A 25,907-nucleotide genomic window follows, 5' to 3' on the forward strand; every position below is an offset into this window, starting at 1 on the left:
GGAGATTGGAGGGTGAGAGCTGCCAGAGACTGGGAACCTGGAGGAGGTCTTTGGGGAAAGCTGTGGAAAGTGGGAAACCCTCTACAGGCCCTCCCTGGAAAGAGGGAGGAATAGTCAGGAAGCCAGTGGAGAGACTCGCTGGCTGACCTTCCAGAGCCAGAGGGCTGGGGCCAGAGAGGGCTGAATTCTGACAGCACCAGATGGAGATCCCTGTTGGCTCTTTGAGCTGGAGGGCTGAAGGCAGATGGTGAGGTGTAGTGTGAAATGCTGGAGCTGAACCAGAGAGCCTGTGTGGGCTGAGATGCAGGGCCATATTTGGTTTGTTGACTGACTGCTGGGACTTGAAGATTGAATTAATGTACCATTTAGAGTATAAAGGGGAAGTCTGAATTATAGTTGTGGGACTTTTATTATGGTTTACATTTACAGAGCTTTCTTTTGAAATACATGAATCCTGCAAGGACTATTTATTTGGAAAGACTTTCTGGACTATTTCAGGGACGCACTTAAGGGGAAACTGAGGCAGGCATACCTGTTGTGCTGTGACCTGATGTTGGAAGGCATCCAAGGAGAGGCTACTTTATGACAGTTTCATCTTAAGTTTTCCACAAGGCTGACAAGGATCTTATAAAGTGCATTATACAGCTGAGTCTTCATCATGAAAGTGTTGCTTTTGGAGCACATTCGTGACTCTGGGGAAAATATCCAATGTGCCTGCTCACTGACCGTCCCATCTGATGTACAGTGGCATGCCTCCATTGACTTCAGTGAAGCAACATTGGTTTACACCGGCAAAGGATCCGGCACATCATTTGTTTCTTGACTTTAGCAAAGCTTTTGACACAGTCTCCCACAGTATTCTTGTCAGCAAGTTGAGGAAGTATGGGCTGGATGAATGCACTACAAGGTGAGTAGAAAGCTGGCTAGATTGTCGGGCTCAACGGGTAGTGATCAATGGCTCCATGTCTAGTTGGCAGCCGGTATCAAGTGGAGTACCCCAAGGGTCGGTCCTGGGGCCGGTTTTGTTCAATATCTTCATAAATGATCTGGAGGATGGTGTGGATTGCACTCTCAGCAAATTTGCGGATGATACTAAACTGGGAGGAGTGGTAGATACACTGGAGGGGAGGGATAGGATACAGAAGGACCTAGACAAATTGGAGGATTGGGCCAAAAGAAATCTGATGAGGTTCAATAAGGATAAGTGCAGGGTCCTGCACTTAGGACGGAAGAACCCAATGCACAGCTACAGACTAGGGACCGAATGGCTAGGCAGCAGTTCTGCGGAAAAGGACCTAGGGGTGACAGTGGACGAGAAGCTGGATATGAGTCAGCAGTGTGCCCTTGTTGCCAAGAAGGCCAATGGCATTTTGGGATGTATAAGTAGGGGCATAGCGAGCAGATCGAGGGACGTGATCGTTCCCCTCTATTCGACATTGGTGAGGCCTCATCTGGAGTACTGTGTCCAGTTTTGGGCCCCACACTTCAAGAAGGATGTGGATAATTTGGAGAGAGTCCAGCGAAGGGCAACAAAAATGATTAGGGGTCTGGAACATATGAGTTATGAGGAGAGGCTGAGGGAGCTGGGATTGTTTAGCCTGCAGAAGAGAAGAATGAGGGGGGATTTGATAGCTGTTTTCAACTACCTGAAAGGGGGTTCCAAAGAGGATGGCTCTAGACTGTTCTCAATGGTATCAGATGACAGAATGAGGAGTAATGGTCTCAAGTTACAGTGGGGGAGGTTTAGATTGGATATTAGGAAAAACTTTTTCACTAAGAGGGTGGTGAAACACTGGAATGCGTTACCTAGGGAGGTGGTAGAATCTCCTTCCTTAGAGGTTTTTAAGGTCAGGCTTGACAAAGCCCTGGCTGGGATGATTTAACTGGGAATTGGTCCTGCTTTGAGCAGGGGGTTGGACTAGATGACCTTCTGGGGTCCCTTCCAACCCTTATATTCTATGATTCTATGATTCTATGATTGGGATAATACATCCGTTTAACTTAGCATCCAAAAACCTGATCACTTGCTTGGCGTCCAGTATCTGAAGCTCTTATCTAAAGAACTTGCCATATCACTGCTTCAGGTATCATGAAGAATGGTCTTAACATTGTTTAACTACATTACCATAAAAATAGAACCGCAAAAAAAGAAAAAGCTTCTTAATGGTTTTGTGGACTCTTCCCTTTCCCCTTCTTAATCCCCCCTTAAGCCCAACCTAAGTAACTAGCACGTGGTATGTTCTGCATTTGGACCAGCACTGCTACACGTACACTACAGCTGTGCATATCCAGTGCACAGATGCTTTTATTTTTATTTGTGTAGCTACATAGAAAGTAGGCAGAATTTTAAGAGAAGGGGGGGGGGGCAGGAAGAGTTACCTACCAACATACGGGGGGAAAAAAGGCAGAAATCCATTGACTCAGGGGCAGTTAATTTGGTGGTCCTTACTGCTCTTTGTCAGGGTTCTCGTCTAGGTTGTGTATTTCACGGACAAATGCTTAGTGTGAGGGAATGTCTAGCTCTTGCCCATCTACTAAGCCTATAATGGTTTATGTATTTTATTCAAGTGTTCTGGATACAGATGTAGTTTCTTGAAATGAAAATGTGAACACTTTGCTTTTTGGAGTTGAGAGATCTCGAGTTTCACTGTAGAAATGTTAGCTATTGAAATATTTTGTTAACCCTTCTTAGAGCAATTATTTGTGATATCTCACCAAATACCCTCTGTCTCCTGCAGCAACAGGACGTGAGGGATAGCATGCCGTTATTGCAACAGGATTCTGTCCTTCTCTGAATTGATACGGTATGGTTCTCTTCTTCAGTAATTTATTCTCAAGACAGACCGGATTTCAAGCATGGCAGATCATGATATAGGTTATATCCAGGGCCGGCTCTAGGCACCAGCCAAGCCAGCACATGCTTGGGGCGGTACAATTCCAGGGGCGGCATTCCAGACATCATTTTTTTTTTGGCTTGGGCAGTTGTGCTCTCGGCACTTGGGGTGGCTAATTTTTTGCTTGAGGCAGCAAAAAACCTACAGCCGGCCCTGGTTAGATCCACCCTGAAGCTGGGAGCATGACTCCCAGCCTGGGTAGACAGACATGCTAGCCCGAGCAGAGGTAATGTCTATCTGCCTGGGCTGGAAGACATGCTCCTGGCTGCAGCGTAGGCATACCCATACACAACAGTCATACACGCATACCCGTACAGTCTATGTGCTGTTTTAAACAATTTTTTGTATGTAATCAAGTTATGGTTACAAAATAAAACACTTAAGTTAGAAATATCAGGATTAAGGTTGCCTGTGAAACTGCCCCCATGTGCACATGCATTAGGATACTGTCTCCAATCACGCGATTTGCTTTTTTTTTTTTTGGAACAGAACCCAGGATTGATCTAAAGGAAAAGGATAGGGGGAAAAGTCAGTTTTAAGCTAATGTGCTGAATCCCCCTCTTAGGCTGACAACTGGGGACAATCAACATATATGGTTAGAGTGGCTGGGAATTTTGAAATTTCGCATTGTGGATCATTTTTAAAAGCTCCTGAATTGTGGTGAAATCCCTCTAATCTTACTAAAGTGATAAACCACAAATAGATATTCCTGAAGTAGAAGCTTAATAAGAAAGTGTAGAGGAAAATGTGTTGAACTTTTAAGGTCTGCACCTAATGTGATGAAAGGGTAAATTTCAGATAAAGGAAGAAATGCCCAGTATCTGATAAAAGGATAAAGTCCCTTTCTTTCCACACAAGAATGTCATTTTCAGTGCTGAATTTGGGGGCAGCTGTTTGTTTTTTCCTTTTTTTAAATGTTCAATAAATAGTATTTTTTTAAAAGATTTGAATACTGATTTAACTAAACGAGTGACATTCTTTTCCCATATATGCTGTGCTTTCTTTAGCTCCACAACCAAAAATATTTTCCTTAGTTTCTCTCATAATCTCGATGTGAATTATGTTCTTCAGACAGATGTTCAGAGAGCATTTAAACCAAGTCTGAAAATTTGTGAAAATGTTTGCATTCTGAGATGGTGCTGCAAAGCTGCCATGCCCAGTCTGTGCGTACACAATTATGGAATTCTTATGCTAGGGGCTATTCTGGGGGAAATTATGTTGGAACTGCCCTTTCCTGGACTTTCAGTCCCAAGAGATTTTTGGGGTTTAGTTTAAGGTAAACTGCAAACGTAAGATGTTACTTAATGCATGTGCGGGAAAAACGAATACAGGAAAACATGACAATAGTATCTTGGGTAACTGAACAATGAAACCAAGCGTTCGTAATCCAACTTTTCACTTCTGCATTTGAAGTGTTAAGAACATTGTGAAATAATGGCCATGTGTTAGATCTGTGGTAGCAGACAAAATACTCCAAGAACTGCCAGGGTTTGGTTTTTATTGACGATAGTGATATTTATTGTCTGTTTTTCCTAACATACTTTCCCAATATTGCTTATCTGGAGTAGCCAGATGAGACACGCACAGCTGGACTAAATTCCATCCTGTTGTATCACACTGACTCATTTCTTTTTCTTATCTACAGAAGTTTATTATAAATAACCTCTGCATTTCTGCAGCCCTCCTCTTAGCTCTTTTTTTAGCTGTAGAGACCAATATATGCTGTAATTATTTTAAATCACACAGTGGGCCGGATCCTGGTCTGTGCTTGGTCCCCTATACTGGGACTTAAGCGTATGCTTAAGTGCTGTCCTGAACAGGGTTGCTTTCCAGACTTGGGGCTATGGCACCTACGGATTATGTTCAGTGAAAACTTTTTTTGTTCAGATTCCAAATGCAGAAGTCCATTCACTTTTTCGGGAGTTTGACAAGATGAAAGTTGGATGGGGTTTTATCAAGGAATCCCAAGAAAGGGGACTTCTATTATTTCTTTACTACTTTAGATGAAAAAAGCAAGCATATATGTGATGGTGGTCATTCCTCGGATGCTTATGTGCTGTAGCTTGGAATCTAATCTTGTGAAAGATTATGATGCTTAAGGGCAGAACAAATGACTGCACAAATGTGGTTAGTTAGCTGAATCACAGAAATGTAGAACTGGAAGGGACCTTGACAGGTCATCTTGTCCAGTCTCCTGCACTGAAGCAGGATTAAGTATCCTCTTCTAGACCATCCTTGACAGGTGTCTGGGGGTTTTTAAGAACAGGTTAGACAATGACAGAGGTTCCACAACTTCCCTAGCTAATTTTGTTCCATTGTTTAATTACCCTTCTGTAGAGTTAGGAAGTTTTTTCCTGATGTCTAATCTAAATATCCCTTGCTGCAATTTAAGCCCATTACTTCTTGTCCTGTCCTCCTTGGATAAGGAGAACAATTTATAACCCTCCTTTTTATAACTATCTTTTATGTACTTGAAGACTGTTATGTCTCCCCTCAGTCTTCTCTTCTCCAGACTAAACATACCTCATTTTTTTCCTTCAATCTTTCTTTGTAGGTCATTTTCTAGACCTTTAATCTTCTTTGTTGCTTTCCTCTAGACTCTCCAATTTGTCCACACCTTTCCTGAAGTTTGGTGTGGAGAACTGGACACAATACTCCACTTGAGGCCTTATCAGTGCAGAGTGGAGCAGAAGAATTACTTCTTGTGTCTTGCTTACAATACTCCTGCTAATACATCCCAGAATCTTGCTTGCTGGTGGTTTTTTGCAACAGTATCACATTGTTTACCCATACACTATAACCCCCAGATCCTTTTCTGCAGTACTCCTTCCGAGGCAGTCATTTCTCATTTTGTATCTGTGCAATTGATTCTACCTTCCTAAACAGAATACTTTGCATTTTGTCCTTACTGAATATTATCCTATTTATTTCAGAGCATTTCTCTGGATTGTCAAGATCATTTTGAATTCTAATCCTGTCCTCCAAAGTGCTTGCAAACCCTCCCAGCTTGGTATCCTCTGCAAACTTTATAAATGTACCCTGTATGCCATTATCCAAATAATGTATGAAGATATTCAATAGAATTGGACCCAGGACAGATCTCTGAGGGACCCCACTCAGTATACCCTTCCAGCTTGACTGCTAACCCTTCATAACTACTCTGAGTATAGTTTTCCAAATAGTTGTGCCCCCATCTTATAGTAGGTTTATCTAGGCAATATTTTCCTGGTTTGTTTATGAGAATATTATGCAACAATATCAAAAGCCTTACTAAAGTTAAGATATATCACATCTACCACTTTCCCTCTCCCCCTCCCTCCCCCCCCGGCCGCATCCACAAAGCTTGTTACCCTGTCAAAAGAAGGTATTAGGTTTGTTTGATATGATTTGTTCTTGAGAAATTCATGTTGACTGTTACTTATCACCTTATCTTCTATGTGCTCACAAATTGCTTGTTTGTTTTTGATTACTTGCTCCATTATCTTTCTGGGTACGGACGTTAAGCTGACTGCTCTATAATTTTCTGGGTTGTCCTCATAGTACCCATCTATAAAAAGGGGAATATTTGCCCTTTTCCAGTCCTCTGGGATCATTCCTGTTCTGTAAAAGTTCTCAGAGACAATCACTAATGGCTCAGATCTCTACAGCTAGTTCCTTAAGTATTTAGATTATATTTTGTCAGGCCCTGCCAACATGATGGCATCTAACTTGTTCAATCAGACAAAATATAAGAACTGGAAAATGTAATAAGAGTTTTCATTCTTGATCCAAACACTAGTGCCTAGAACATTGATTAGCCCTGAATACTTTGAGGAAATCCAGAATGAAGATGGAGATTCTTTACCAGCAGTGCACAACTCATTTAAAATGGTATGTGTGTGGGTGTGTATATATAAATGTTTTTCTTACACACACACACACACATATATATTAGGGTTGTCAATCACTATTAACTAAAAAAAATTAATCACGATTAATCGCACTTATAACAATAGAATACCAATTGAAATTTATTAAATATTTTTCCTACATTTTCAATATTGATTTCAATTACAACACAGAATACAAAGTGCACAGTGCTCACTTTATATTATTATTTTTGATTACAAATATATGCACTGTAAAAATGATAAAAGAAATAGTCTTTTTCAATTCACCTCATACAAGTACTGAAGTGCAATCTCTTTAACGTGAAAGTGTAACTTAAAAATGCAGTTTTTTTTGGGTTACATAACTGTACTCAAAAACAAAACAGTGTAAAACTTTAGAGCCTATAAGTCCACTCAGTGCTGCTACTGATTCTGCCAATCGCTAAGACAAAAAAGTTTGTTTACACAGACGGGAGATACTGCTGCCTGCTTCTTATTTACAGTGTCACCTGAAAATGAGAACAGGCGTTTGCAAGGCACTTTTGTAGCCGGCGTTGCAAGGTATTTACATGCCAGATATGCTAAACATTTGTATGCCCCTTCTTGCTTCGCACACCATTCCAGAGGACATGCTTCCAGGCTGATGATGCTCATTAAAAAAATAATGCATCAATTAAATTTGTGACTGTACTCCTTGGGGGAAGAATTGTATGTCTCCTGCTCTGTTTTACCTGCATTCTGCATATATTTCATGTTATAGCAGTCTCGGATGATGACCCAGCACATCTTCATTTTAAGACACTTTCACTGCAGATATGACAAAACACAAAGAAGATACCAATGTGAGATTTCTAAAAATAGCTACAGCACTCTACCCAAGGTTTAAGAATCTGCAGTGTCGTCCAAAATCTGAAAGAGACGAGGGGTAGAGCATGCTTTCAGAAGTCTTAAAAGAGCAACGCTGATGTGGAAACTACAGAACCCAAACCACCAAAAAAAAAAATCAACCTTCTGCTGGTGGCATCTGACTCCGATGATGAAAATGAACATGTGTCAGTCCGCACTGCTTTGGATTGTTATCAAGCAGAACCCATCATCAGCATGGAAGCATGTCCTCTGGAATGGTGATTGAAGCATGAAGGGACATATGAATCTTTAGCATATCTGGCACATAAATATCTCGCAACGCCAGCTACAACAGTGCCATTCGAATACCTGTTCTCACTTTCAGGTGACATTGTAAACAAGAAGCAGGTAGCATTAACTCCTGCAAATTGTAACCAACCTTGTTTGTGTAAGTGATTGGCTGACCACGAAGTAGGACTGAGTGGACTTGTAGGCTCTAAAGTTTTACATTATTTTATTTTTGAATGCAGTTTTTTTTGTACATAAGTCTACATTTGTAAGTTCAACTTTCATGATAAAGAGATTGCAATACAATACTTGTATGAGGTGAATTGAAAAATACATTTTTTTTTGTTTTTTATAGTGCAAATATTTATAATAAAATAAATATAAAGTGAGCACTGTCCACTTTGTATTCTGTGTTGTAATTGAAATTAATATATTTGAAAATGTAGTAAACATTCAAAAATATATTTAAATAAATGGTATTCTATTGTTTAACAGCATGATTAATAGCAATTTATTTTTTTTAATTGCTTGCCAGCCCTAATATATGTATGTTAACTGATTTTTCCTTTAGTTCAACAGATGAGTGGGGTCTGTGGCTTTTGGAACAGGAGGACCTGAGTTCTATCCCAAGGGACCATGGTGTGTTTACCATAGTGACAGCAGTTGTTTCACTAGGTGGCTCTGGATTTAATGTGAGAAGTGGAATTTGAATTCCTGCAAACTCCAGACGCTCAAGAACAAATTGCATCTAGCTAGCCACCATACTGAACTAGTGCATGTGTTTTATCCCTGCCCTCTAGATGGAACTAGGACTACGCATCTCTGTGTGTCAAAGGGTTTGTCTTCACTGCAAAGTTAACTCAAGTTCTAACTTGAATATTGTCACTAACCTGACTCCCATCCACACCGAAAAATCTCTAGCCTGAGTGTGGTGGTGCTCTAACCTCAAGATAGCTGGCCCATCTTGGGGTATAGGCTGAAGTTCAAGAGCTGCTGCAACTCAAAGCTACTTTGTGCTGTGTGGGCACAGCTAGAGTCCACTCAAGTCCTGATAGTCCCCCAGCACCTTCCCAAAATTCCTCGTAAGGCCTTTGTTGTGTCTGCTTACCTACTCCCTGCTTCTAGACCAGAAACTACCTCCAGCCAGTATAAATAGCCTGCTTTGAATTTTGGACCATGCCTTGCATGCAGCTTTCTGTACCTATAACAATTTTGTGGTGCTCCTCAAAGAACCACAACTCCCAGCCTGGTGACTGCCCTAGAACATCTCTGTTCCATGAGAAGCTGGATGCGTAACAGTGTCCAAAACATGGAGCCCATGTACATCTTTGATATGTTAGGCAATGTGTATGGTCACAGGCAATGTGTGTGGACTTGGAGAAGGAGCAATCTCAGCTGAGATGGATCAATTGCTCACCACTTCTGGGCACTTCTTGGACCTTGCCCAAGACTGTCAGGAGCTGTTGGGGAAGAGATAAAAGAACAGACTCGGGAGGACACAGAAGCGGAACCAGCATAGTTGCCACTCAGTAAGATGAACTGCAGTGTGTGTGTGGACGGGGGGAGGAGAGAGGGACAATTATTGTGGCACACATTGTTATAAGTGCGTAAAGCAGGTATTATTAATACAGATCCTGCAATGACCACAAACACAGGGGAAAGGAGGATGGGACAAGCATAGTTGTGGAGTACATACATAGCACTGTGCTTTCTCTCAAACTGGCCTAGGAAATCCAGAATCCATGCACACAGCATATGCATTACAACATTTTCAGAGACAGCTAAAACTTCAATAAAAAAACCAGCACTGGCCTAGGAAATAAGTCCACTGCATGGTCTGCGGTGCTATTAAATCCAGAGCACTTGCAAAGTCTCTCAAAATATGAATCTGGGTGGAATGGATGGGGAGGGGCAGTTTATAAAGGCATAGTTCTATGCTGCTGCATCCTAGGTCAGCACCCTGTTTATACTGGTCTGAATTTTAGTCACTCCCAAGGCAATGATGCAGGAGAACTTCTGATGCAACAAGGGTTCCACATGGTATCTCTGATGTCTTGGCAAAGCAAACTTCCCATGCAGCTCCTTCCCCACCCCTCTTGTAGCTCACTAGTCCCTTCCTGTCATTTAATCTGCCATCAGCCAGCAGATAACAAAACAACTCTATGTCACAGATAAGTAGCTTTTCTCCAGAGGCCTTCAGTTGGCCAAATGCACATTCCACTGCCATCCTGCACTTGTTTAGTGTGTAATTGAACCTTCTTATGCCAGGTGCTCTCACACTAGGATAAAGCTTCATGAGCCAGGGCAGCAAAGGATATACTAGGCCTCCCAAAACAATAGCGGGGACAGACACTCCACTGATATTCGTGTGGGAATAAAGACTTAGCTTGTCCAAATTAAAAAATAAACAAGACCCTGGATCTTTGGCATGCCATGGCATCATGCACCCTCCTGGTGCATCTCACAAAGCTGGCCATTAATCATCCTCTGTGATTGACCAAGGCCGTCAGAACATTAGGTTAGTATTCTTTCTGGTTTATATAACCATGTGCATCTTGGGAGTGGGGGCAGACTATGGCACATGTTTGCCATCAATGGCTCTGACACAGTTCAGGAAGCCCGTTCACTCAAAGCCTGCTATTATTACAGGGACATTTCCAACCTTAACTATCTGTGGGTGAACCAAAGCTATAACTGCCATGCAAATCTCCATCACCACAGAACTGAGAGTTGCCTTTCCAACACCAACTAGCTACTGATCTGTAGAAGTATGGTGTGACCAGCTTTCAGATGGCAATAGCAACTTACTTCTGGACTGACGTGTCCAGTCTCCTCTTTGTATCCTGGCATTAAAGGGCCAGGAAAAGGTTCTCGCACAGCTCCAGGAATGTGGCCTTTCCCATAAGGAAGTTCTGGGTCCACTGCTGATCATCCCAGAGCTGCATGACAATGCAGTCCAGCGACTCTGTTCTTGTGGTCCTGCTTCAGAACCACCAGTCAGCACAGACGGATTCCACGGCCATTAAAACCTGCATCAACTATCCATACTGCTCCTTGTCTTCATGCAGCCTGTGTGATCTTAGCAAAGCTTGTTGCCACCTTCTGAGGGTGACAGGCTGTTGCCAAAAGACCCTCCATCATGCCATGTGCCCTGTATCTGCCTCATGTTCCCAAAATGAGAGTTCTATTAATGCCAGCATTTGGTATATAGGTAATTGTTTTCAATGGGATTCATGCTGGAAAGCAAGCTACAAACACATCACCAGAGGTGGAGTACAACAATGAGTTGTCCAACTAACACAGCTTCTGCCCATGTGCCCAGAAAGGACAGACTATTCTTCCCTAAAGCTCCTTGAAAGATCTTAAAGAGAAGCTCTCATTAGTGCAGCACGAAGACTCAAGGGATATGCTCCCACAAGTCCTAGCAGCTCACTTGGTTCAGTGAAGGGCTGTGTGGATGCAGTAACTGGATGAAGTGAGCTGTAGCTCACGAAAGCTCATGCTCAAATAAATTGGTTAGTCTCTAAGGTGCCACAAGTACTCCTTTTCTTTTTGCGAATACAGACTAACACGGCTGTTCCTCTGAAACCTAGCAGTAACTAGTGTGGCTCGACTTTCCTTTGCAGTGTGGACTAGGCTAGCTCAAGTGAATACATTTGACGATAGTAACTTGAGTTAACTCTGCATAGGAGCCATACCCAAAGGCCCTATATTGCTAAAGGAGATGGTTTCGCAAGTTGTCAGGCCTGATTTTGGTTCCAAATTGAGGTGCATAGAAATAAGTGGCCTATTTTACAGAGACATTGAACACCTACAGTTCTCATTGAATTAAATGAGCTTTGCTGATGCTCCACACCTCCTGAAGATAAGGCTATGAGCAATTTGACCAAAGTCAAGTAGCTGCTGTGAAGCAGGTATGAGAGAAGTCGGATCTCCTGCCTCAGTTTTATAAAATGATCACTAAATCCTGTTTTTTTCTCTGGCTCTAGCAAGTGACAGTGCAATCTGTGTATCTTCTCCAGCAAATGGTGTACTGTACTAGAGGACTGTTGGGGAGAGTGAACTCGTAAGGCTGCCTTAGGACACCGTCTATATGGAATAATGTCTTTATTCGGCCATTTCTTTCCCTGTTTAGCTCTCTAATAGGCAATAGTTGTAGCAGGAGACTCCTGGACCAGAATAGCTACTAAACACTTAAATTTACTTATAGCTCTTTAGAAAGAAAAATATTTTACAAGGGATGTTGTTAAATGGTATAATTTTGGAGCTACAATGCCTGGTGAACCATCTAAAAGGTCTTTCTCCCTTATGGTGGCTCCATTTCAGCAAGATATTGAAGAATGTGAGTAGTCCCATGGACTTTAATTGTGCACATCCTTAAACATGGGGCTAAACTGGGGCCTAAGACAGGTGTCTTTTAGGGTTAAAATAAAATTATAACTTCAAGTGCCAATATGGTGTTAAAATATTCCAGATACCTCTTCCCTGAACAGTTTTTATCTAAGGGGATCTTTACTGGTAAGGACAGGAGAAAATGTTTACTGATACACTCATACAGTAGGGTAACAGAGATCTATAGGATATACAAGTATACACAGGAAAAGAGACATGAGTCAGCTGAACTGGAGGCAAATAGGTTTTACCTGTTTGGAATATTTTTCAAGGGGATGTATCCTGTCTCTTTGGTTTCAAAGAAAGGTGGGTTTTTGTTTTTAGATAGCATCAGCAAAGTAAACAGAAAGGACAATGAATGAGCCCCAAAAGCAGGTCTACTGAGTAAGAACGGCCATACTGGGTCAGAATAAAGGTCCATCCGGCCCAGTATCCTGCCTACCGACAGTGGCCAATGCCAGGTGCCTCAGAGGGAGTGAACCTAACAGGTAATGATCAAGTGGTCTCTCTCCTGCCATCCATTTCCACCCTCTGACAAACAGAGGCTAGGGACACCATTCCTTACCCATCCCGGCTAATAGCCATTAATGGACTTAACCTCCATGAATTTGTCCAGTTTTCTTTTAAATCCTGTTATAGTCCTAGCCTTCACAACCTCCTCAGGCAAGGACTTCCACAGGTTGACTGTGCGCTGTGTGAAGAAGAACTTCCTTGTATTTGTTTTAAACCTGCTGCCCATTAATTTCATTTGGTAGCCCCGAGTTCTTATATTATGGGAACAAGTAAATAACTTTTCCTTATTCACTTTCTCCACACCACTCATGATTTTATATACCTCTATCATATTCCCTCTTAGTCTCCTCTTTTCCAAGCTGAAAAGTCCTAGTCTCTTTAATCTCTCCTCATATGGGACCCGTTCCAAACCCCTAATCATTTTAGTTGCTCTTCTGTGAACCTTTTCTAATGCCAGTATATCTTTTTTGAGATGAGGAGACCACAGCTGTACGCAGTGTTCAAGATGTGGGCGTACCATGGATTTATATAAGGGCAATAAGATATTCTCTGTCTTATTCTCTATCTTTTTTTTTTTTTTTAATGATTCCTAACATCCCATTTGCTTTTTTGACTGCTGCTGCACACTACGTGGACTTCTTCAGAGAACTATCCACGATGACTCCAAGATCTCTTTCCTAATTACTTGTAGCTAAATTAGCCCCCATCATATTGTAGGTATCGTTGGGGTTATTTTTTCCAATGTGCATTACTTTACATTTATCCACATTTAAATTTCATTTGCCATTTTGTTGCCCAATCACTTCGTTTTGTGAGATCTTTTTGAAATTCTTCACAGTCTGCTTTGGTCTTAACTATCTGGAGCAGTTTAGTATCATCTGCAAACTTTGCCACCTCACTGTTTACCCCTTTCTCCAGATCATTGATGAATATGCTGAATAGGATTGGTCCTAGGACTGACCCTTGGGGAACACCACTAGTTACCCCTCTCCATTCTGAAAATTTACCATTTATTCCTACCCTTTGTTCCCTGTCTTTTAACCAGTTCTCAGTCCATGAAAGGATCTTCTCTCTTATCCCATGACAACTTAATTAAGAAGGTGCCATTCATTCACCCTCACTTTTCAGAAGTGGATTAATTACGCTGGCGGGAGCAGCTCCCGCCCGTCAGCGTAGTAGCATCTTCATTGAAGTGCTGCAGCGGTGCAGGTACGCCGGTGCTGTGTTTTAAGTGTAGACCTGCCCTTAGTATGCTAGCATAAGCCCTGCTAGCACAAGTCTGTGGACCTGGAGGAGACGCCTCCCAGCTGCAGCGTGACATACCCGTAGGGCAGGGGTTCTCACAACAAATTGTTTGCTGTTGTCTGCTCTGACAATGTTTCCTAAAATACTTAATTACCCTTGGGAAAAACAAATAAATATGTACATATAGATGTCCAAATCATTGTAATTTATTTATGTAGGGTGTTTTTTTGCAGACGCAATAATAAAAATAATGTACAGTTGTCTCTATGCTTTACTGGACCTAAACAGAATAGAGACACAAATAAGGTGCTTTGCATTTTGTCTTGTTTCATTTTTTTTGTTGTTCTGAAAGACTCGCTAGCTACTAAGTCTGCTGTGAAAAGTGAGATTTGTTTGTATGTTAATCTCACTTTTCACAGCAGACTTAGTAGCTAGCAAGTCTTTTACAAGTTTGCTGTGAAAAGTGAGATTAACATGCAAACAAATCTCACTTTTCACAGCAGACTTACTCAGCCCCGGCGAACCTGGGGACAAATTAACTCCTGAATGGGGAGGTGGGTACAGAGGCAGTGGGGGTCAGGGGGTGATAGGGCACAGGGGGAGATAGTGGGGACCAGCAGTGATGTGGGGGGTGAACTCAGGGTCAGAGCCCACCACTGCATGGCTAGGGAATAGAGCCCAGAGTCCTGTGGCTGGAGCCTGCCTCCCGCCACACCCACTCACTTCCTCCGGGAAGGTGGGGCATTCACTGGCTGCCTGCTCCTCCAGTTTTTGTGTCTCAAGGGGGGGAAGGGCAGAGCCCAGCCACTGCTGGTGGCCCTGGGGGAGGGGCTGCTGCTTTTCCTACCTTCCAAGAGGCTGTGGCCATGAGAAAATCCCCCTAGTGGCCGCATACTACCACGGCGGCTGCATTTGAGAAACTCTGCCCTAGCACTCATTCCAGTGCTTCACCACCCTCCTAGTGAAATAGTTGTGACAGGTTCGGTCAAGGAGACCTCCTAGGGGCTGTCACCTGACGTGCTGAAGTTATCTCTGAGCCCATTTTCCCTGCCAGCTTGAGACTCCAGAACCCTGTCTTGTTGAGCCAGACACACTAACCTGCTGCAACACAGACCCAGCTCTGGTCCATGCCCCCAAAGCTGCAGACTTTAACCAAAAACTTCTGAGCGGGTCAGTCCAGTGTTCCAGAAGCTGGAAAACTCAAAGTGGGGCTTACAGTTTTTATTTATATATTGCGTCTATTCCAGAAGCTCTTGTTAGGTCCTTATTGATGGAAAAACTACCATTGATTTCAATGGGTGTTTTCTTTGAGTAATAACATCAGAACTAGAATAATAATAGGGACTTGGGGTGGTTGAACAGGGTCAGATAAAATAAGTCACCACAACACTTGACTTTTAAAATGGGAACTGGTTTTCAGGTTTCTACTAGCTTGGCTAACTGTTTAACTTTGCACTTTTTGGTTTCAACTGAAAGTAACAAGTACAGAACTCCATGAAAATATCTATTTGGGTGGTAGCTCTAACCCAACTGAAAGTAGGAAGAGCTGTAAATGTAGCAAGACGGTTTTGACTTTTCCAAGACTTTCAGCTCAACAGAAGGTATTACCATCTCCTTGTATTTATTAGGAACTGAGAACAGCGTGTTTTTGGGACTCCTAGCAACCAGCTGTAGTCCCTACCCCAAAGATCTTATACATGGTGTGCTGATCCCAGCTGAAGGTTCAAGTGTACAAGTTGGGATTGATAAAGTAAGCATCTGAATTTTGGAATGCTTTACTCATGCTGACTCTATTGAGGTTTGATCAGCAGCGGCGTTTCCTGTGTGGTTGCAGTCCCCTGATTAAGAGGGTGTTTTCAGTGCTGTTGCTGGAAGGGGCCCTGGGCATTGCGCTTCCTGAGGAAGCTGTGCCGCCAAGGGAAAGAGACAGACAAAGGGAAAGGTATGGGGGCCCTAGGTTTCCATGCAAATGCTCCTGCCTCCTGCAAATGCCCAAAGAGCCATCTGTTGCCTCCAAAGGGAAAATTGGGAGGGTATCCTGAGAGGGGAAGGTGATCATTTGCTAGCTCTGGGTCAGGGTAGCATGCAACCAGTATTAGGATTCAATTCTCCTCTGTGTTTGCACTGAGAGTTTCCACCTGTATTGCATATTTGAAATATTTGTCTGCCACCAGCATATCTGTAATGTGTGTTCATTGCCACTGGCTTGCTCATGCTTGTCCTGGTTTTGTTTGGTATTTATAGTTTGGACTGCAGAGAGCCCTAAGTCTCTTTCATGTGACTTGTCACATGCGCAGCTGTGTGAGACACTTGCCACCCTGCTGGGGTGTTCTCAGCTTTCTGCTTCACACGCTTTCCTACATGGCTCATCCTTTACAGATGGCTCTTTTTTGGCTTCCGTGGATCTTCTGGTTGTTAATTTCTTTACATGTGTGTATTCATCCCACACAGACCTACGAAAACATGCTTTGTTTTTTATTCCATGTTTCCTGCCATCTAACATTAAAGGTTCAGATCTGTGAAGCCCTCGCTGATGCAAATGCAGCATAGCAAAATGTGTCCCTACTACAATTCATTCTTCTTTGTGAGATCCTTTTTTCCTTTAAGGGAGCTAGAATGTTTACTTTTCTCTTTTTTTCTTTAACCCTTTGGATTGCAGAGATCCAATCCCTCTGGTGCCATGTGAGTACTGCATACCTGCAAGCTGCTGGCCTAATGTCGTCTCTCAGCTAATTCTCTTATCATCACTCTGCCCTGCCTGATACCCATGAGCAGTGTGGGGAATAGAGCACTAGCCAGTACTGCATCTGAACATTAGAGATAACAAGCAACAGTAGTCCCTTAATGACAACTCAGCTCTCAGCACTTGTCAAGCATTTATGGAGTGAGTGAAATGGAGAAACAGAATCATAGAAGATTAGGGTTGGAAGAGACCTCAGGAGGTCATCTAGGCCAACCCCCTGCTCAAAGCAGGATCGACCCCAACTAAATCATCCCAGCCAGGGCTTTGTCAAGCCAGGCCTTAAAAACCTCTAAGGATGGAGATTCCACCACCTCCCTAGGTAACTCATTCCAGTGCTTCACCACCCTCCTAGTGAAATAGTTGTGACAGGTTCGGTCAAGGAGACCTCCTTGGGGCTGTCACCTGACGTGCTGAAGTTATCTCTGAGCCCATTTTCCCTGCCAGCTTGAGACTCCAGAACCCTGTCTTGTTGAGCCAGACACACTAACCTGCTGCAACACAGACCCAGCTCTGGTCCATGCCCCCAAAGCTGCAGACTTTAACCAAAAACTTCTGAGCGGGTCACCTATTTCCAGCACCTAGAAACCCAGCTCCCAATGGGATCCAAACGCCAAATAAATCCATTTTACTCTGTATAAAACTTATACAGGTAAACTCATAAATTGTCCGCCCTCTATAACACTGATAGAGAGAGATACACAGTTGTTTGCTCCCCCAGGTATTAATCACTTACTCTGGGTTCATTAATAAACAAAAGTGATTTTATTAAGTATAAAAAGTAGGATTTAAGTGGTTTCAAGTAATAACAGACAGAAAGTAAGTCACCAAGCAAAATAAAGCAAAAACATGCAAGTCTAAGCCTAACACATTAAGAAACAGATTACAGGTAAAAATCTCACCCTCAGAGATGTTCCAATAAGCTTCTTTCACAGACTAGACTCCTTCTGAGTCTGGGCCCAGTCCTTTCCCCGGTACAGTCTTTGTTAGTTCCAGCAGACATCTTAGGTGGAAAGTAGGGGTGTTCTCATGACTGGCAGCTTCCTTTGTTCTGTTCCACCCCCTTTTATTGCTTTGGCACAACGCGGGAATCTTTTGTCTCTCCCCCCGCTTCTAAATGGAAAAGTACCAGATTTAAGATGGATTCCAGTATCAGGTGACATGATCACATGTCCTGTGAGACCCCAGCCTCCATTCTTCCTGGGTTGGCCCACACATACACAGAGCCATTTACAACCAATTGTCCTAGTCAATGGGAGCCATCAAGATTCTAAACCACCATTAATGGCCCACATTTTGCTTAATTACAATAGAACCTCAGAGTTATACTTCATATTTCTAGCTTCAGATACAAGAATGATACATACAAACAAATAGGAGGAATATATTCAGTAGGTTATAACCTTTATTATGATATCCTAAAAGAGATCTTTTGCATAAAGCATATTCTAGTTACAGCATATTCACACTCATAAGCATATTTCCATAAAACATATGGAGTGCAATGTCACAATATTTTTTCCTAATATCCCACCTAGACCTCCCGCACTGCAACTTGAGACCATTGCTTCTTGTTCTGTCATCTGCCACCATTGAGAACAGCCGAGCTCCATCCTCTTTGGAACCCACCTTCAGGTAGTTGAAGGCTGCTATCAAATCCCCCCTCACACTTCTCTTCTGCAGACTAAATAACCTCAGTTCCCTCAGCCTCTCCTCATAAGTCATGTGCCGCAGCCCCCTAATCATTTTCATTGCTCTCCACTGGACTCTCTCTAATTTGTCTGGTTTCAGAGTAACAGCCGTGTTAGTCTGTATTTGCAAAAAGAAAAGGAGTACTTGTGGCACCTTAGAGACTAACCAATTTATTTGAGCATAAGCTTTCGTGAGCTACAGCTCACTTCATCGGATGCATACTGTGGAAAGTGTAGAAGATCTTTTATACACACAAAGCATGAAAAAATACCTCCCCCCACCCCACTCTCCTGCTGGCAATAGCTTATCTAAAGTGATCACTCTCCTTACAATGTGTATGATAATCAAGGTGGGCCATTTCCAGCACAAATCCAGGTTTTCTCACCCCCCCCACCCCCACAAATCCACTCTCCTGCTGGTAATAGCTTATCTAAAGTGACCACTCTCCTTACAATGTGTATGATAATCAAGGTGGGCCATTTCCAGCACAAATCCAGGGTTCAACAAGAACGTCGGGGGGGAGGGGTTAGGAAAAAACAAGGGGAAATAGGTTACCTTGCATAATGACTTATCATAGAATCATAGAATCTCAGGGTTGGAAGGGACCCCTGAAGGTCATCTAGTCCAACCCCCTGCTCGAAGCAGGACCAATTCCCAGTTAAATCATCCCAGCCAGGGCTTTGTCAAGCCTGACCTTAAAAACTTCTAAGGAAGGAGATTCTACCACCTCCCTAGGTAACGCATTCCAGTGTTTCACCACCCTCCGAGTGAAAAAGATTTTCCTAATATCCAATCTAAACCTCCCCCACTGCAACTTGAGACCATTACTCCTTGTCCTGTCATCTTCTACCACTGAGAATAGTCTAGAACCATCCTCTTTGGAACCCCCTTTCAGGTAGTTGAAAGCAGCTATCAAATCCCCCCTCATTCTTCTCTTCTGCAGGCTAAACAATCCCAGCTCCCTCAGCCTCTCCTCATAAGTCATGTGTTCCAGACCCCTAATAATTTTTGTTGCCCTTCGCTGGACTCTCTCCAATTTATCCACATCCTTCTTGTAGTGTGGGGCCCAAAACTGGACACAGTACTCCAGATGAGGCCTCACCAATGTCGAATAGAGGGGAACGATCACGTCCCTCGATCTGCTCGCTATGCCCCTACTTATACGTCCCAAAATGCCATTGGCCTTCTTGGCAACAAGGGCACACTGCTGACTCATATCCAGCTTCTCGTCCACTGTCACCCCTAGGTCCTTTTCCGCAGAACTGCTGCCTAGCCATTCGGTCCCTAGTCTGTAGCGGTGCATTGGATTCTTCCATCCTAAGTGCAGGACCCTGCACTTATCCTTATTGAACCTCATCAGATTTCTTTTGGCCCAATCCTCCAATTTGTCTAGGTCCTTCTGTATCCTATCCCTCCCCTCCAGCGTATCTACCACTCCTCCCAGTTTAGTATCATCCGCAAATTTGCTGAGAGTGCAATCCACACCATCCTCCAGATCATTTATGAAGATATTGAACAAAACCGGCCCCAGGACCGACCCTTGGGGCACTCCACTTGATACCGGCTGCCAACTAGACATGGAGCCATTGATCACTACCCGTTGAGCCCGACAATCTAGCCAGCTTTCTACCCACCTTATAGTGCATTCATCCAGCCCATACTTCCTTAACTTGCTGACAAGAATACTGTGGGAGACCGTATCAAAAGCTTTGCTAAAGTCAAGGAACAATACATCCACTGCTTTCCCTTCATCCACAGAACCAGTAATCTCATCATAAAAGGCGATTAGATTAGTCAGGCATGACATTCCCTTGGTGAATCCATGCTGGCTGTTCCTGATCACTTTTCTCTCATGCAAGTGCATCAGGATTGATTCTTTGAGGACCTGCTCCATGATTTTTCCAGGGACTGAGGTGAGGCTGACTGGCCTGTAGTTCCCAGGATCCTCCTTCTTCCCTTTTTTAAAGATTGGCACTACATTAGCCTTTTTCCAGTCATCCGGGACTTCCCCCGTTCGCCACGAGTTTTCAAAGATAATGGCCAATGGCTCTGCAATCACAGCTGCCAATTCCTTCAGCACTCTCGGATGCAACTCGTCCGGCCCCATGGACTTGTGCACGTCCAGCTTTTCTAAATAGTCCCTAACCACCTCTATCTCCACAGAGGGCTGGCCATCTCTTCCCCATTTTGTGATGCCCAGCGCAGCAGTCTGGGAGCTGACCTTGTTAGTGAAGACAGAGGCAAAAAAAGCATTGAGTACATTAGATTTTTCCACATCCTCTGTCACTAGGTTGCCTCCCTCATTCAGTAAGGGGCCCACACTTTCCTTGGCTTTCTTCTTGTTGCCAACATACCTGAAGAAACCCTTCTTGTTACTCTTGACATCTCTTGCTAGCTGCAGCTCCAGGTGCAATTTGGCCCTCCTGATTTCATTCCTACATGCCCGAGCAATATTTTTATACTCTTCCCTGGTCATATGTCCAGCCTTCCACTTCTTGTAAGCTTCTTTTTTATGTTTAAGATCTGCTAGGATTTCACCATTAAGCCAAGCTGGTCGCCTGCCATATTTACTATTCTTTCGACTCATTGGGATGGTTTGTCCCTGTAACCTCAACAGGGATTCCTTGAAATACAGCCAGCTCTCCTGGACTCCTTTCCCCTTCAAGTTAGTCCCCCAGGGGATCCTGGCCATCCGTTCCCTGAGGGAGTCGAAGTCTGCTTTCCTGAAGTCCAGGGTCCGTATCCTGCTGCTTACCTTTCTTCCCTGAGTCAGGATCCTGAACTCAACCAACTCATGGTCACTGCCTCCCAGATTCCCATCCACTTTTGCTTCCCCCACTAATTCTACCCGGTTTGTGAGCAGGTCAAGAAAAGCGCCCCCCCTAGTTGGCTCCTCTAGCACTTGCGCCAGGAAATTGTCCCCTACGCTTTCCAAAAACTTCCTGGATTGTCTATGCACCGCTGTATTGCTCTCCCAGCAGATATCAGGAAAATTAAAGTCACCCATGAGAATCAGGACATGTGATCTAGTAGCTTCCGTGAGCTGCCGGAAGAAAGCCTCATCTACCTCATCCCCCTGGTCCAGTGGTCTATAGCAGACTCCCACCACTACATCACTCTTGTTGCACACACTTCTAAACTTAATCCAGAGACACTCAAGTTTTTCTACAGTTTCGTACCGGAGCTCTGAGCAGTCATACTGCTCCCTTACATACAGTGCTACTCCCCCACCTTTTCTGCCCTGCCTGTCCTTCCTGAACAGTTTATAACCATCCATGACAGTACTCCAGTCATGTGAGTTATCCCACCAAGTCTCTGTTATTCCAATCACGTCATAGTTCCTTGACATCACCAGGACCTCCAGTTCTCCCTGCTTGTTTCCAAGGCTTTGTGCATTTGTATATAAGCACTTGAGATAACCTGTTGATTGCCCCTCATTCTCAGTATGAGGCAGGAGCCCTCCCCTCACAGACATTCCTGCCTGAGCTTCCTCCTGGTATCCCGCTTTCCCACTTACCTCAGGGCTTTGGTCTCCTTCCCCCGGTGAACTTAGTTTAAAGCCCTCCTCACTAGGTTAGCCAGCCTGCTGGCAAAGATGCTCTTCCCTCTCTTCGTAAGATGGAGCCCGCCTCTGCCCAGCACTCCTCCTTCATGGAACACCATCCCATGGTCAAAGAATCCAAAGCCTTCTCTCCGACACCACCTGCGTAGCCATTCGTTGACTTCCACGATTCGACGGTCCCTACCCAGGCCTTTTCCTTCCACGGGGAGGATGGACGAGAACACCACTTGCGCCTCCAACTCCTTTATCCTTCTTCCCAGAGCCACGTAGTCCGCAGTGATCCGCTCAAGGTCATTCTTGGCAGTATCATTGGTGCCCACGTGGAGAAGCAGGAAGGGGTAGCGATCTGAGGGCTTGATGAGTCTCGGCAGTCTCTCCGTCACATCGCGAATCTTAGCCCCTGGCAAGCAGCAGACTTCTCGGTTTTCCTGGTCAGGGCGGCAGATAGATGACTCAGTCCCCCAGAGGAGAGAGTCCCCGACCACCACCACCCGCCTTCTCCTCTTGGGCGTGGTGGTCGTGGAACCCCCAACCTCAGGACATCGCATCTCATGCCTTCCAACCAGCGGAGTCTCCTTCTGCTTTCTCGCCCCAGACATATCATCTGGTCCACTCTCCGCAACGGTACCTGTGGAGAGAACATGAAAGCGGTTAGTTACCTGTGTCTGTGTTACTGGAACCCGGACATTCCGCTTACCTCTTCTGGAGGTCACATGTTGCCAAGCTTCTTCACTGGCCTCTTGGCTCCTCTGTGCAACCTGCTCTATATCTTTAGAGCTTTGTGCCCCTAGAAGCCTATCCTGAGTTTTGTCCAGAAAATCCTCAGTTTCTCATATGCAACGCAGGGTCGTTATCTGTTGCTCCAGACCTTCAATCTTCTCTTCCAATATGGAGACCAGCTTGCACTTTGTACAGACAAAGTCGCTTCTGTTCTGTGGAAGAAAGACAAACATGGCACATCCAGTGCAGGTCACAACAGCTGAACCCCCCCCTTCCATATCACCTTCCTACTATGAGCTTCCTCAGAGCAGTTTGTAAGACGTAAGCCTCACTGGGCTCACTCCAGGCGAACTCCCAGGCAAACTCCTGCTGTGAGCTGCTCTGCTGTCCCCCGCTGCTCAGCTGGTTTGCCGCCGCTCAGCTGGTTCGCGAAGCTCTGGCTATTTTTAAACAGCCAGGCTTCCCTGACGCAAACAAACAGACACTCTAATGCCCGCCCCCTGCAGGCTAGCAGCCAATCAGACACTCACTCAGGCTCTCACACTGCCCTCCCAGCAAACACACGCTCGGATACTTCCTCAGTAAGCAAACAAACACACACTCGGATACTTACCAGTCCCAGGCAAACTCCTGCTGTGAGCTGCTCTGCTGTCCCCCGCTGCTCAGCTGGTTCACTGCCGCTCCCAGACTTAGCCACTCCCAGTCTCTATTCAAGCCTAAGTTAATTGTATCCAATTTGCAAATGAATTCCAATTCAACAGTTTCTCGCTGGAGTCTGGATTTGAAGTTTTTTTGTTGAAGAATTGCAACTTTCATGTCTGTAATTGCGTGACCAGAGAGATTGAAGTGTTCTCCGACTGGTTTATGAATGTTAAAATTCTTGACATCTGATTTGTGTCCATTTATTCTTTTACGTAGAGACTGTCCAGTTTGACCAATGTACATGGCAGGGGGGCATTGCTGGCACATGATGGCATATATCACATTGGTGGATGTGAAGGTGAACGAGCCTCTGATAGTGTGGCTGATGTTATTAGGCCCTGTGATGGTGTCCCCTGAATAGATATGTGGACACGGTTGGCAACGGGCTTTGTTGCAAGGATAGGTTCCTGGGTTAGTGGTTCTGTTGTGTGGTATGTGGTTGCTGGTGAGTATTTGCTTCAGGTTGGGGGGCTGTCTGTAGGCAAGGACTGGCCTGTCTCCCAAGATTTGTGAGAGTGTTGGGTCATCCTTCAGGCTAGGTTGTAGATCCTTAATAGTGTGTTGGAGGGGTTTTAGTTGCGGGCTGAAGGTGACGGCTAGTGGCGTTCTGTTATTTTCTTTATTAGGCCTGTCCTGTAGTAGGTGACTTCTGGGAACTCTTCTGGCTCTATCAATCTGTTTCTTCACTTCCGCAGGTGGGTATTGTAGTTGTAAGAATGCTTGATAGAGATCTTGTAGGTGTTTGTCTCTGTCTGAGGGGTTGGAGCAAATGCGGTTGTATTGCAGAGCTTGGCTGTAGACGATGGATCGTGAATATCCCTTATGTAGTGGGGGGCCCAAAACTGGACGCAATACTCCAGATGTGGCCTCACCAGTGCTGAAAAGAGGGGAATAATCACTTCCCTCAATCTGCAGGCAATGCTCCAACTAATGCAGCCCAATATACCGTTAGTCTTCTTGGCAACAAGGGCACACTGTTGACTCATATCCAGTTTCTCGTCCACTGTAATCCCCAAGTCCTTTTCTGCAGAACTGCCACTTAGCCAGTCGGTCCCCAGCCTGTAGCGGTGCAAGGGATTCTTCAATCCTAAATGCAGGACTCTGCACGTTTCCTTGTTGAACCTCATCAATTTTCTTTTGGCCCAATCCTCCAATTTGTCTAGGTCCCTCTGTATCCTATCCCTACCCTCCAGCGTATCTACCTCTCCCCCCAGCTTAGTGTCATCCATGAACTTGCTCAGGGTGCAATCCATTCCATCATTCAGATCATTAATGAATAGCTTGTATAGGTAGGGGGTAGAGGATGGTGGGACATTGGAAGAAAATGGTGGTAATGACGGCAGCAGGAAAATGTCTGAAATGCAGAATATTTCAGTTGCAGCTGGGTGTCCTGGCTAATCTGTGTAGTCAGGGCTGGAACTGGAAGCCTAGAAAGAACAAACTTTTCATCCCAATAGCAATTCCCTTGGCTGCTTCCTCTGCACCTGCATGTGTTGCATTCTTCACCATTGCCTACAGAATTGTCTTTAAATTGTTTACATTTACTACACAGTGGTATGGGAGATACTGCAATTATTGTTTTTTTTCTAGCATCTAAGCTCTTTGGGGTGGGGACTTCTCATTTCCTGTCTCTAAAATATACATGGGTGACACTAACGTATATAATTTCAAGCAGTAATGGTTCATAAACAGTGATTTTTTTAAATGGAGACTGCTCTACTAATCATAGGCAACCTGTCCTAATTCTTGGAAATTAATTTAGATTAATAGATTTTTAAAAATCTCAATATTACGTTCATATTTATCATAAAATGGACACCAACAGTCCCTGTTTCCTTCAATGGAGCCCCTTGCTAGTAGTCATGTTAATACAGTGGAGGAAAACTACAGCCCACAGGCCAGATCCGGCCCATCAGAGCTTTCAGTCTGCCCCTGTGGCCCCTGGGAGAGGAGGGGAAAGAGGGCTCCATGCGTTAACCTCGCCTGCAGGCACCGCCCCCTAGAGCTCCCATTGGCCAGGAATGTGGAACCGTGGCCAATAGGAGCTTTGGGGGAGGTACCCACAGGCGAGGGCAGCACGCTGTGGAGGCGCCTGCCCCACCCTACCTCCAGGAGGCACTGCTGGATATGCTGGCCACTTCCAGGAGCGGTGTGGGGCCAGGGCAGGCAGGGAGCCTGCCTTAGCCCTGCTGCGCACCACTGCCACCCTGGAACAGCTTGGGGTAAGCGGCACCAGGCCGGAGCCCACACCCCGAACACCTCCTGCACCCTGCAGCCCAACCTCCTGCCCTGAGCCCCCTAGCCACCTGCCTTGAGCCCCATGCCGCACTCCTCCTGCACCCCAACGCCCTGTCCTGAGCCCCCTGCCACACCTACACCCCAACTTCCTGCCTTGAGCCCCTCCTGCACCCCAACCCTTGCCCGGAGCCCCTCCCACATCCCCG

The 25,907-nt window shown here is 44.6% G+C and overlaps 1 long non-coding RNA gene across 4 annotated transcripts in view; it reads left to right on the forward strand.

The window, feature by feature from the left end:
- Positions 1-25,907, forward strand: part of LOC125638127 (uncharacterized) — a 93,447-nt gene that overhangs the window by 35,605 nt on the left and 31,935 nt on the right. For 2 of the 4 annotated variants that reach the window (XR_007357155.2, XR_007357157.2), the window contains exon 2: positions 2,739-2,804. The exons of the other annotated variants lie outside the window; for them this stretch is intronic. This is a non-coding gene — a long non-coding RNA (uncharacterized LOC125638127). The remainder of the gene's footprint in view (positions 1-2,738; positions 2,805-25,907) is intronic. 4 annotated transcript variants of the gene reach the window in all.

Source organism: Caretta caretta, chromosome 6 (assembly GCF_965140235.1).
Source record: "Caretta caretta isolate rCarCar2 chromosome 6, rCarCar1.hap1, whole genome shotgun sequence".
Taxonomy (NCBI): Eukaryota; Metazoa; Chordata; order Testudines; family Cheloniidae; genus Caretta; species Caretta caretta.